At 36.0% G+C, this 12,203-nt stretch overlaps 1 non-coding gene across 1 annotated transcript; it reads left to right on the top strand.

Moving 5' to 3' along the window:
• Positions 1-9,609: 9,609 nt before the first annotated feature.
• Positions 9,610-9,691, top strand: TRNAS-GCU (transfer RNA serine (anticodon GCU)). The gene has a single exon. It is a non-coding gene; the product is annotated as a tRNA-Ser (tRNA).
• The last annotated feature ends 2,512 nt before the right edge of the window (positions 9,692-12,203 follow it).

The following is a 12,203-nucleotide window of genomic DNA, read 5'->3' as shown; positions in this document are numbered from 1 at the left end:
GAGCATTTCTTTGGCATATGTGGACCAACTCTGTTTGTTGATGCCTAGAGCTCGGCTCATGAATACAATGGGTTGTCCCTGTTGCGTCAATACCGCTCCAATACCTACTCCGGAAGCATCCGCCTCAATGGTAAAAGGCTCCTCAAAATTTGGCATTGCCAATGTGGGAGTCGTGGTCATTGCCTTTTTTAAGGTTGTGAATGCTTCTTGGGCTTCGGTAGTCCATCTGAATTCACCCTTCTTGAAAAGATTCGTGAGGGGTCGAGCTATGATCCCATAGTTACGGACGAACTTCCTGTAATACCCTATAAGACCTAAGAAGCCTCGCAAGTCAGTAATATGAGTGGGTTGATGCCACTTAAGCATAGCCTCAATTTTCCCTTGGTCTACCTTGACCCCGTGGGAAGTGACAATGTGTCCCAGATACTCCACCTCTGGCTGACCAAATATGCATTTACTAAATTTGATAAAAAATTGGTGATGCCTTAAAACCTCAAAAGTTGTTCGAACATGTTCAAGATGCATGTTCTAGTTGGGACTGTAGATAAGAATATCATCAAAGAAAACTAGCACAAATTTACGGAGATAGGGTCGAAAAACAGAATTCATAATAGCCTGAAATGTGGAAGGTGCATTACATAGGCCAAAAGGAATAACCAAATACTCATAGTGACCATTGTGTGTGCGAAATGCCGTTTTATGAATGTCCAGTGGGTGGATCCGTACCTGGTGATATCCAGATCGTAAATCAAGTTTAGTAAAAAAAGAAGCCCCATACAGTTCATCTAGCATATCGTCAACAGTGGGGATAGGAAATCTATCTTTAATGGTCACGACGTTGAGTGCCCGATAATCGGTACAAAAACGCCAAGTCCCATCTTTTTTCTTAACTAGCAAGACAGGGGAAGAAAATGGACTTGTGCTAGATCAGATGAGTCCCAATCGTAACATATCTTGTACTTGTTTTTCGATCTCAGCTTTTTGGAAATAGGCATACCTGTATGGCCGGACGTTGACAGGTTCCGTTCCTCCTTTGAGAGTGATGCGGTGGTCTATCTCTCTTCGTGGTGGCAGTTGTGTTGGTTTTTGGTAGAGATCACTGAATTCCGCCAATAGTTGTTGCATATCCGGGCTTAGTTGTGGAGACACTTCTTCTGTGATTGCTTGGAGACAGACGGCAAATAACGAGTGCTCCTGTTTGATCCCCTTCATAATCTGTATGAAGGAGGCAGACTGAATTGTTTGGTGGTCGATCCCCTTCAACAGCCGGTGTTGGTTGGTCCAAGAAAACTCCGTCGTCATATGCTTCCAATCACATGCCACAGTTCCCAATTGCTCTAGCCAATGGATTCCTAGTACCATATCCAACCCAATTAGTGGTAAAGAATAAAGTGTCAAGGTGAATGGAATACCTTGTAGAAGGACATGCACGTTCTCAAATCTTCCTCAGAACTTAAGGGGTTCGCCATTGGCTACCTTGACGTTGAACAGCTCGGTAGGTATTACCGGTAGGTGCAGCAGTTCGGCTATCTTATTGTTGATGAAGTTATGGGTGGATCCACTGTCAATGAGAACAATCAGTTCGTGTGATCCTACTTTGGCCGTGACGCACATGGTTCTAGTTGCCGACCAACCCGTGAGAGCATGTAGAGATATTTCCGGCTCCCTGTGCAATCCGGTGAAGCTTTGTTTAGCATCTTCTGGTTCGTCGTCGCTACAGTTCCCGTCGAGCAGTAATAGTTGCGGTCTCTTGCATTTATGCCCGGACTCAAACCTCTCGTCGCAGTTAAAACACAAACCTTGAGCATGCCTCCGTGCATCTCTGCCCAAGAAAGACATTTCAATGATGGGGTGGTCTTCGTCTTTGTCGGGAAAGAGTCATCGGCGGTCCTGGTAGCTGCACGCAGAGTCCTCTCCTGACGACGCAGTTGCTCATCCTTCATTCTGGCCAAGCTGATAGCCTCCTTCAAGGATTTCGGTTTGAACATCCGAATCCCGTCGGCTATGTCAGTTTCGAGCCCTCCCATGAACGTACCGACTAGCGCCTTCTGGGTCCATCTGTGCACCCTATTGCCAGTCGTTCGAACTCCTTCTGATAGTCACGTAGAGACCCCGTTTGTCGTATTTTGGATAACGAATCATCGAAATCTTCACAGTCGGTTGGGCCGAAATGGGCCCAGAGTTCTTCTACAAAAATCTTCCACGTTACCTCCTTTCCGTCTTCGAATAGGTCCGGCAAAGCCATTGCCACCATTGGTTTGCTTCTCCTTCCAAATGGAAGGAAGCTAGTGACACTTTCTGTGGATCCTCGGTGTGTTGGTATTCGAAGAACTAATCAACACGGGCGAACCATTCGGTTGGGTCATCACCTGCATACTTGGGAAACTCGAGCTTGGCTAACTTTGAGGAAAACGTGGATCGACCTCCTTCTGTATTGTCACGGGACTGTCCGTAGGAGGACTGTCCACTGCGTTCATTAGCGTGGCTCGTAGATGGTTCCTGCCGTGCCAACAAGACTTCAGACATCTTACTAATAACAGCCTCAAGCTGGTGTAACTTGTCATTAACACCTAACTCGAGCCTACTCAAACTTGCTTGGAGTCCTCCAAGCCCAACTTCCAAACTCTCAATTTGTTCATTGTTGGTTGCCATGGAACCTGGCTCTAATACCAATGATAGGTCCCAGTCAAAGCTAGAAGGATAAAAAGGGTATTCTTCTTAAGGTGAGAATAAAACCACAAAAGGTTATTGATTTTTGACTGCCTTCACCATGTGGTGAGGTGGTCTTTAAATACAAAAACTTCCTAACTTCCTACCACTGAGATAGCCTCAAAGTAAGGGATTAGCTCTCTAACTACCTAGCCGATCCCAAGGCCTTCTCATACTAACAACTTAACAGAAATAAAAAATAACTTATTTGACTCAATCTTATGCTTAAGACCAGCTAACTGCTAACAACATGCTTGAGACTAGCTACCCTCAACAACTAACTGCTTGACCGCTTCTTGTGGTTGGCCGAATCCTGCTCTCTAGGTTCCTGCTCTGTTGGGCCGCTACATGGGCTTGCATGGGCCATACGTGATGGGCTGGGTATGCATGGACCAATTTCAGTCCACGTACTTTGGGTTACGCGTGGGTACCCTCTTCGACCTTCGCAGCCCATCACAACCTATCTATGGGCCGGTCCTCTATCCTCAGAATATATACAAGGCATCACGAGGTAATTTTCATTACCTTGCCTCCTAATTTTCATTAGCTTTTTTATTTAATTTTTCATTAACTTTTCTAGCCCTGTTATTAATGATAACTCCAATATATACAATATAAAATATTTTAAATGCACTAGGAAATTTGTCAAGATATATTCCAATAATATTTCATATCAGTACCCATGGAAATGGAAATATGTTGTTGAAATATATAGACATTTTCAACCATGAACAAGATGAGAATGTTGAGATGGATGAGTGAAAAGATTAGAAAGGAAAGAATTAAGTGCATTGAAGAGAACTAGGAGTAGTTCCAATTAGTGACAAGATGAGTAAAAGTTGACCAAGATGGTTTGATCTGGTGCATATATGACTAATAATTGCACCAATAGGAATAATTTGATGCAAGTAGAAGGTTCTAAAAGAGCAAGGAGAATACCAAGAAAAGCATGGGTTTAAGTGCTGAAAATAATCTAAGAGCGTATTATTTGACATAAAATTTGGCTCCTGATACAGAACAATGACAGAAGACGATTCATGTGACCAATCCTAGAAAGTTGGGGATCAATGCTGAGCTGAGCTTTGAGGTGAGTTGTACTAAGCAAAAAATATACCCAATTCTTTCTAAAAATTGAACTACAGTATGATAAGTATGCTTATCATGCCTTAACCAGGAATGCATGTGCAAGTAAGAAAGCATGACACATAAAGATGTGACAGTAGTACACATACTTGACGACGAACAAGTCTTCTGGTATTTGCTTTTAGCTTGTCAAAAGCTTCTTGTAAGATAATTTTGTAATAGTCATCATCAGAGAAATCCAAAATAGCCCTCAAATTCTCTATTTCCCTTGTTTGTCAATGTACTCGTGCCACCCCCAGAACTTGAGTCATAATGTGCATCTGTCATACAAGAATGAGATGCATTTGTATTGGAATGAAATATTCTAAGAAAATCTTCAAATTCGCGTACACCAATAGCCTGCCGCAACCCCCGAGTGTAATCTGAGTCAGGCTATAAATATCATCATGCTGTCTACTCGCTTTTCCACATATCATCGATCTAACACAGGGAGAGAAGCATCCACACATATAAAACAGCAATTATATCTGAAATTATCCACTCGGCCCCAATTCTGCCCTGCCACATTCAACATTAGAAAATCATTTTACACGTGAGTCAGGTTTGACTCAACATCAATCATACTTCTTGCCTTCTTAAATAAAAATTGGAAAACAAATAGAATGGTCATGACAAGATTGATGATCAGAGAGAAAAGACATAGACATAGTTATAGTAATTGCTATTTATAGCCCTGCTCCTTAATTTTCATTAGCTTTTCTATTTAATTTTTCATTAGCTTTTCTAGCCCTGTTATTAATGATAACAAAATACAGCCCAATTTAATCATGGCCTTAATGATCAGTTTAGGACAAGAATGATTCAGAACAAACTAAAAATCTTTGTCTTCTCAAAGAAAAGGTTGAATTCTCTCTATCTTATACAAAATGCATACTTTTTAAAGAAAATGTACAAAAAATACAGGCAAAATAAGGTATGAGTCTTTACTTGAAATATTAATGTTTTCATAAGAATACATTCAATTTAAAGCAAACACATTCTTGGAAATGTTCGTATCACTCCATTAAAATGGTTAAATGGGAGATTTGGGAAATTTTTGCCAAATCTTACTGATATTTCAAACCATCTTAATGGTTCATCTTAACAGCCATACAGAAAGGATAGCTAAAAGGCTGTCCTTTCTACAAGAACGCTACTGATGTTTCAAAGCATCTTAATGATTCATCTTAACAGATATTTCAAAGCATAAGCCTTGAACTTGGTTCCACTCTCTCTACAGGAACCCTACTGAAGTTCTCATATACAAAAAGCTCACTTATTTTGGAAAATCTACATTCTTCTTCTGGGGTACATACCTACAAACTTCCAAATCAAATTATAGATAGCAAACCATGAAAGAACTTGGTTCTTCAGTGTGCGTCCTAGATAATAACCAAAAAACTTGCCTACTACTATCACTCACAATGAATTTTCACAAACAAATAGCAACTTCCATTCCAGATTGAAACTTTCTAGTACCCTTTAAGCTTTGACTGAAGACTTTGAAAGTTTTAATAGCATCTTCTATGACCAGCCGAGAGTCTATCTGTGTACAACAACAGAAGATATTTAGAAAATGAAAAGAAATAGAAAAAGAAGAAACAAAAGCAAATAAGCATAAGTTCCAAATGTCCAACATGCAATTCTCTCAATAGGTGTTTGGGGTTCTGGCCAGCCATTTTGAAGCCAAAGCAGTTGGGCATGTTTGGCTGACCAATCAATTAAACTGGGAACAAGGTGGATCAGCACAAGTTGAACCGCATGTTACAGGAAAGAATAGGTCTCTCATCATGGATGTTTGCATCAATCGTTCAACATAGACATATGGAGATTATATTTGGGCATGAGAATAATGTAAATTTTGGGTTGTTTTGAGTTCATCTAGCTATATTGGGTCTTAGCATCTGTTGGTTGAAAGCCCGATTACTTGGTTCTTTGAACTCTTTGTCAACATTTGTGGGTCTTGCCTTGTCTCTCTAGTTGCAGGGATACTATTGTTTGACCAACCAGTAACCACCATGATCAGATGGTACAAGACAAGATACTCAAAATGTTTTGACAGAACTATTGTTGGTTAATTGGACTTTAATGGCATTTTCTAGATGTTTAGATTTGTTTCTAATCAAATGGATGATTTTGCTTAGTCATATGCACTAAAACTTTCCATGTTAACAACAAAAGAATATACTGCTGATTTGTTTTAATGCAGTTGAGAACCTCTTACCATGTGATCAGCCATTGCTTACATATTTTTTTTTTCTTTTCTTTCTTTTTCTCTTTCCCTTTTCTGGTTAAAGGTTAATCAACTCTGTGGGAATTTTTGTGCAATATCAGAATTTTGGTTTATTCTAATCTTAAACTCTTCTATCAAATGAAGAAAAAGACCTATTTTCTTAGAAAATAATAGCCTCTCTAAACAGGTTTAATACATGCTTGATCCTTGAGAGCCATAGTAAGAGAGAAAAAAGTAGTAAAGAAGAAAGATGGACCCTGAAACACTCCTTAGAGTGGTCCCAATCCATTTGCATCTATTTTGGTGGTAGGGGCAAGTTAGGGTATATTATTGGATCATCCCAAACCAGAGAAATCTGATTCTTCACATTCAAAGTGGATGTAAGAGAATTATTTGGCCATCTCCAGCCTGTGAATTCAATAAAGCCACATATTGGCCGCAACTTCATGTGGATGGACACAACAAAGAAATATGGGAAATTATGACTGAAACCTGTTCCCAAGGTATGAATGTGGCTAGAACTTATCAAATAAGAGGAGAAACCAATTATCTGAAATCTTGATTACTTGTATTATGCTCTGTTTTTGTATTTTTTTTTTCACATTTATTTGCGGAGTCCCAAGTTAATTGTTCTAATATAACCTTGGGTGTGGAGTTCAACAAGTAAAGGGGAGAAAACTTACTCATTTCCATTATTCCAAATTCTTTTTAGTTTCCATGGGGTGTTTGGGTTTTGTTGGGTGCAGGGGCTAGTAAATCCATTTGGAAGAATTGTTTCCATTAACAAGTTATTGAATTTTTGTCTTTAGGATTCTCTCAACGGAATTGTCCCTTTAATATAACTTATCTAATTGCTTGTGAACTGTCTTTCTTCCAAGCAGTTGTGGTAACATCAGTCACAGAATTGGGAAATGGGAAACCGAAATTAAAAGTTTTCTTCACAGATAATAACATAAGTAATAAAAAAGAAATTAAAGAAAAATCATCTTATTTATTCAGAGGAATAAAGATATTCAGCAAAAACCAGCAGGAAATTTTTCTTCATTTAATTTATAGGGGCACTACCAGATAAGCCTTCTCGAATTCCCAAAAAATAATATAAAGGAGATTGAAAAACTATAAAATGTTATGGAGGAAGAAAAAAGAAAAGAAGCCTTTTTACCTAGCCAAATGAATCAAATGAATCTAACCAATCAACCTTTTTCACACATATTGCTCGAACCAGAGTAATTAATATAAACTCCAATAAATTTTTTGGGAATTCGAGAAGAACCGGAAAATAGAGACAGTAAGAGAGAGAGAGAGAGGAAAATAGAGAAGAACCGGAAAATATAAACTCCACATATTGCTCGAATCAGGGTTACAAATATACGGAAAATAGAGACAGTAAGAGAGAGAGAGGAAAGAACAAAGAACCGGACAGACAGAGAGAGGGGTTAGAGTTAAAGTTAGTTTTGCTTTACCAGCAGTAGCAGCAGGAGAAAGGGCAGCGCCGGCTCTAAACAACCGCCTTAGGCTGTTTTCCTTAATAGTTATTAAAGCCAATAACAAAGATAAGATATTGAAACATGGTATTTTCATTTTTTTCCGCTTCATGGGTTACAAGAGGAGTAATCCATCCCCTTTCCCTTAACCCCCGGGATTTGATCTCAAGTCTCTACTATTAGAGAACCTACCAACTGAGCCACCATCATCAGTTGGCCTTTTGAAGAATTCTTTTATTATTTATTTTTGTTTGGTAATCTTTAGTCTAGAGGTTACATTGTAGAGCATTTAATTTGGTAATGGGTGAGACTCGGTACAAGAAATTTAAATGGCTAAATTGGCTGGTTCGCTTTATGGTTGGCATATGGATTGTTAATAATGATATCTCAACTATCGGAGTGAGACTTCAGACTACCACGTGGGTGTATGTATGCACACTGATATTCACCAATTGGGTTCAATCAATCATAGGATTTGTTAGACATTAGGATCACACAGATGCAAAGATTTTCTACCTTTGGAACAAAGTGAATTTCAAGATGATAGTATATAATGATCAGTCACTTTGATATGCAATGAATGAGGTTATTATTGAATTAATGTAATTAACATATTCTATATGTTGGGAGGCTAAAGGTGATCGATACTGCAATTCTAGGGATTGCCAATAAGGAAGAGGAGAATATCATAACTATGGTGGTGTTTTATAACACTTTTGAGACACTAGACATCTAAAACTTGCTTTTCAAAGGTAAGGGGCATTTGAAATTACATCTATTTCTAACATCTAAAAAGAGAAAAAACATTTGAAATGGTAAGGCTTGATTTTCATGTCTTACTAGAATCAGATGCATTTCAGACGTGATAAAATGATGTTAATATCATCATAAATGTCATATATTTAATAATAATAATAATAATAATAATAATAATAATAATAATAATAATAATAATAATAATAATAATAATAATGATAATGATGATGATGATGATTTTCATAAGATTAAAAATATTATATAAAAAAATAATAATAAATTTATTTATTAATTAAATCATAAAAAATATGTAAGTAATATAATAAAATATTATTTAATAATAATAATAAGTATGAAATATTAACTATTAGTTAAATAGTAAATAAAGTTACTTTTATTTGTATAAAAATAATAGTTAGTAATAATATTTAATAATAATAGTTTATTTAATATTATTTAATAATAATAAAGTAACATTATTATTAATTAATAAATATTTGTATTTCTTTATTTAAATAAATAATAATATTTTATTTCTAATAATATTAATCTACCCATCACTTGAAGAACACTAGTTTCATTTCTAGGTCAATTTTAATGATGAGTTTACAATTTCTACCCTCGTAGAAGAACCAAATTCAAAAGAAATGATATTTTAGTCAAGAAAAAGTCTAGACTTGGGCAACTATGTTCACTTTTTATAATAGTAAAGATAAGCTCCATGTTTTAAAATTGACCTAAAAACAAGTTTATTCTTCCATTCACATGGTGGGTAAGAAATTGTTTTATGATTAGTGACAAGTCAACTACCAACAGTTCAACCTTTTAGGTTAAATGTGTCAAACCTCGATACTATCATTAACCAATAAAAATTTAAAAAGATAAAAAAACAAAAAATGACAAACTAAAAACACAAATACTGTGGAAAACATTTTGGTACAACTTTAATTTTATGTATTCATCATATTAAATAAAAACAAAAAAAGAAAAAAAGAAAAATTTTGAACACATATTATTATTATATATCATCGTCATTGTTGATCATCATCTAAATCCTTACATGTGCACATTTGCTAATTACTTATATTGAAAATTTGATGTTAAAAACTTGGAGCCATGTCCATCTTGCCGCAAGTTGCTATGACTCTAATGAGTCGCCATGGCGGTCATTAAATCACCAGAAGTGTATAAAGTCTGGCACATCATCAAAATTATATGAAACAGGTTTAAAATGAAGGGTTAAGAGTTTAAAGTGGTATTACATATTGTTAGAATGTTAATAGTTAAAACATTTCATATCAAATAGTCGCTTTGGCCGAGTGGTTAAGGCGTGTGCCTGCTAAGTACATGGGGTTTCCCCGCGAGAGTTCGAATCTCTCAGGCGACGATTTCTGCTTTTACGTTTAACGCCAAACTGGCCCAGCCCATATTGTCGCAGACCCAGACCAAAAATATGATCTCCGAAAACCAACTAACCAATAAACCAGAATCATAAAAAGGATTAATCATAGATCCACTTCAACTTTTAGATTGCATCATAGATTTTCCCTATTAAAAAAGGGTTAATCATAAAAAGGTTAAGAATAAAAGGGTGGCTATGGCTTGTCACACCAAACCCCTGAACTTTTAGGTTTGTCACAAAGATCCACTTCAACTTTTAGATTGTATGCCCCGTAACCCGTTAATGGGTTTGACGGCAAACATTACGAAAATGTGTATTACGTTCTTTTTTCTCAATTTTCTATTCATTGTGTTCTGTTTTTTGTTTTTTTTTAAGCTTTCAATGTTTTTTATATTTTCTTCTTTTGTATTTCTTTTATTATTTATTTTTGTTGTATTTCCTGTGTTTTCTATGATTTCATCTTTAATGTACTTTCCTAATGGCAACGGGGTGGGGTGCATGGGGACGTGTAGCCACTCCCTATCCCCATCCTCATTCCCGTGAAAATCCCTATCGGGGTGGGGAATCCCCATCCCCACCCCATCCCCACCAATGGGGATGAAAATTTCTCCATCCCCATCACCACCTCGAATGGGGTGGGTCACTCATTATGGGGATTGGGGAAATAGGAAAATTTTCCATTCCTACCCACAATTATCTTAAATGGTTTGAACTTTGAACATACCTTTAAGCCGTGTTTGGTTTGAAGGAAAAAGTAGGTAGGGATGGAAATTTTCCCCACCCCATGGGCCCTGATCCCCTTCCTATGGGCATCCCTACTTATATATTTGTAGCTTTTTTAATAGGATTATAAATTTGAATAAATTTGTATCTTTTTAATAGGATTGTAAATTTTAAATAAAAGCAAAATGATTGACATCATAAAAAAAAATATCATGAGAAGTGGAGATCTCCATAGAGACGGGAACAAGGATGGGGATTTTCACAAGAATAGGGATGGGGAGTGGCTCCTTGTCTCTATGCACCTTAACCTTTATAGGTTTTCCTACCCTTTCCTTCTTTTCCTTATTTTTTCCTTCAAACCAAATATAGCCTTAATGCACGTACATTCCTATGGTTATATTTTCTCATTTTTTGTTGTATTTCTTTTAATTTAGGGAAATTGTCTAAAACCCACCATCACTTTTTATGAACTCTCTTAAATTCACAACTTTTCAAAACATCCAAAACTCACCATGTTACTAACTTGATGTTAAATAGACAAATGGGAGTTAACACATTACCACTTTACCCTTTATAGAAAAATATAAAATATATACCTATATATTTTAATATTTTAATTACAAGAACATGAAAAATAAGAAAAATGTTCAAAAAATATTTTCAAATATAAAATACATAAAAACACAGGAATTACAAAAAAAAATATAAAAAACTATAGAAATTGAAAACATCTAAAATTATAGAAAAACACAAATATTGCAAATAAATAACAAAAAATACGAAAAAAATTATAGATTGTAGAAAATAGAAAAATGTAAAAAAACAGAAATTAGAAGAAAACATTGGAAATTATAACAAAACACTAAAAATGCCAAAAAGAAACAAAAAAATTGCATGAAAACTGAAAAAGACAAAAGAAACTCGAAAAATATAAAGATTGGATAAAAAAGAAATTGCAAATATACATAAAATGATAAAAATTCAAAGATAATAAAAACCTACACAAAAATACATAAAATGATAAAAATTTAAAAGTATCAGCTCAAAAAGCAAAAATTAAAAAAAAAGATTTTTTGATTATATATTTTAGAAAAAAATCAAAAAGTACAAACAAACTAATAAAATGATAAAATTTTTCAAAAAATAAAAAAAATTAGACATTGAATTCGAAGATTGTTGCAACAAAATTTCAAAAATATTTCAGATAAACAATTACAAAAATATTTTTTTGCATAAATTTGTAGAACCCTCAATAGGGATTTACATTCCAGATTCAAAAGAGTACATTGCATATGTTTCAAAACATCAAAAATCTTTGAAATTTATGATCGTCTTCTATCAAATCTTCAAACCAGTAGATCTTCAAACAATAGATATGTGTGGCAGCGGCCTTCAAACGAGAGAGAAGGTGCTATGGCGGCAACAGGATTTGAAGAGGGTAATGCGGCGGGGGCAAGATCTGAGCAAGAGAGAGGGTGGTGTGGCGACTACCTTCAAGATCTAAGTGAGAGAGAAGGTGGTGTGGCAACAAGATCGAAAGAGGGTGGTGCGGTGGCAAGATCTAAGCAAGAGAGAGGGTGGTGTAGCGGCAAGATCTGAGCAAGAGAAAGGGTGGTGTGGTGATAAGATCTAAAGAGGGTGGTGTGGCAGTAAGATCTGAGCAAGAGAGAGGGTGGTGCGACTACCTTCAAGAACGAGAGAGAAGGTGCTATGGCGGCGGCATGATCTAAGTAAGAGAGAGGGTGATGTAGTGACTACCTTCAAGAACTGAGCA

The sequence above is a fragment of the Nelumbo nucifera genome, chromosome 3 (assembly GCF_055504915.1).
Source record: "Nelumbo nucifera cultivar China Antique chromosome 3, China Antique-T2T, whole genome shotgun sequence".
In the NCBI taxonomy this organism is placed as follows: domain Eukaryota; kingdom Viridiplantae; phylum Streptophyta; class Magnoliopsida; order Proteales; family Nelumbonaceae; genus Nelumbo; species Nelumbo nucifera.
The sequence above is the reverse complement of the archived record's forward strand: the minus strand, read 5'-3'. Positions and strand labels throughout refer to the sequence as shown.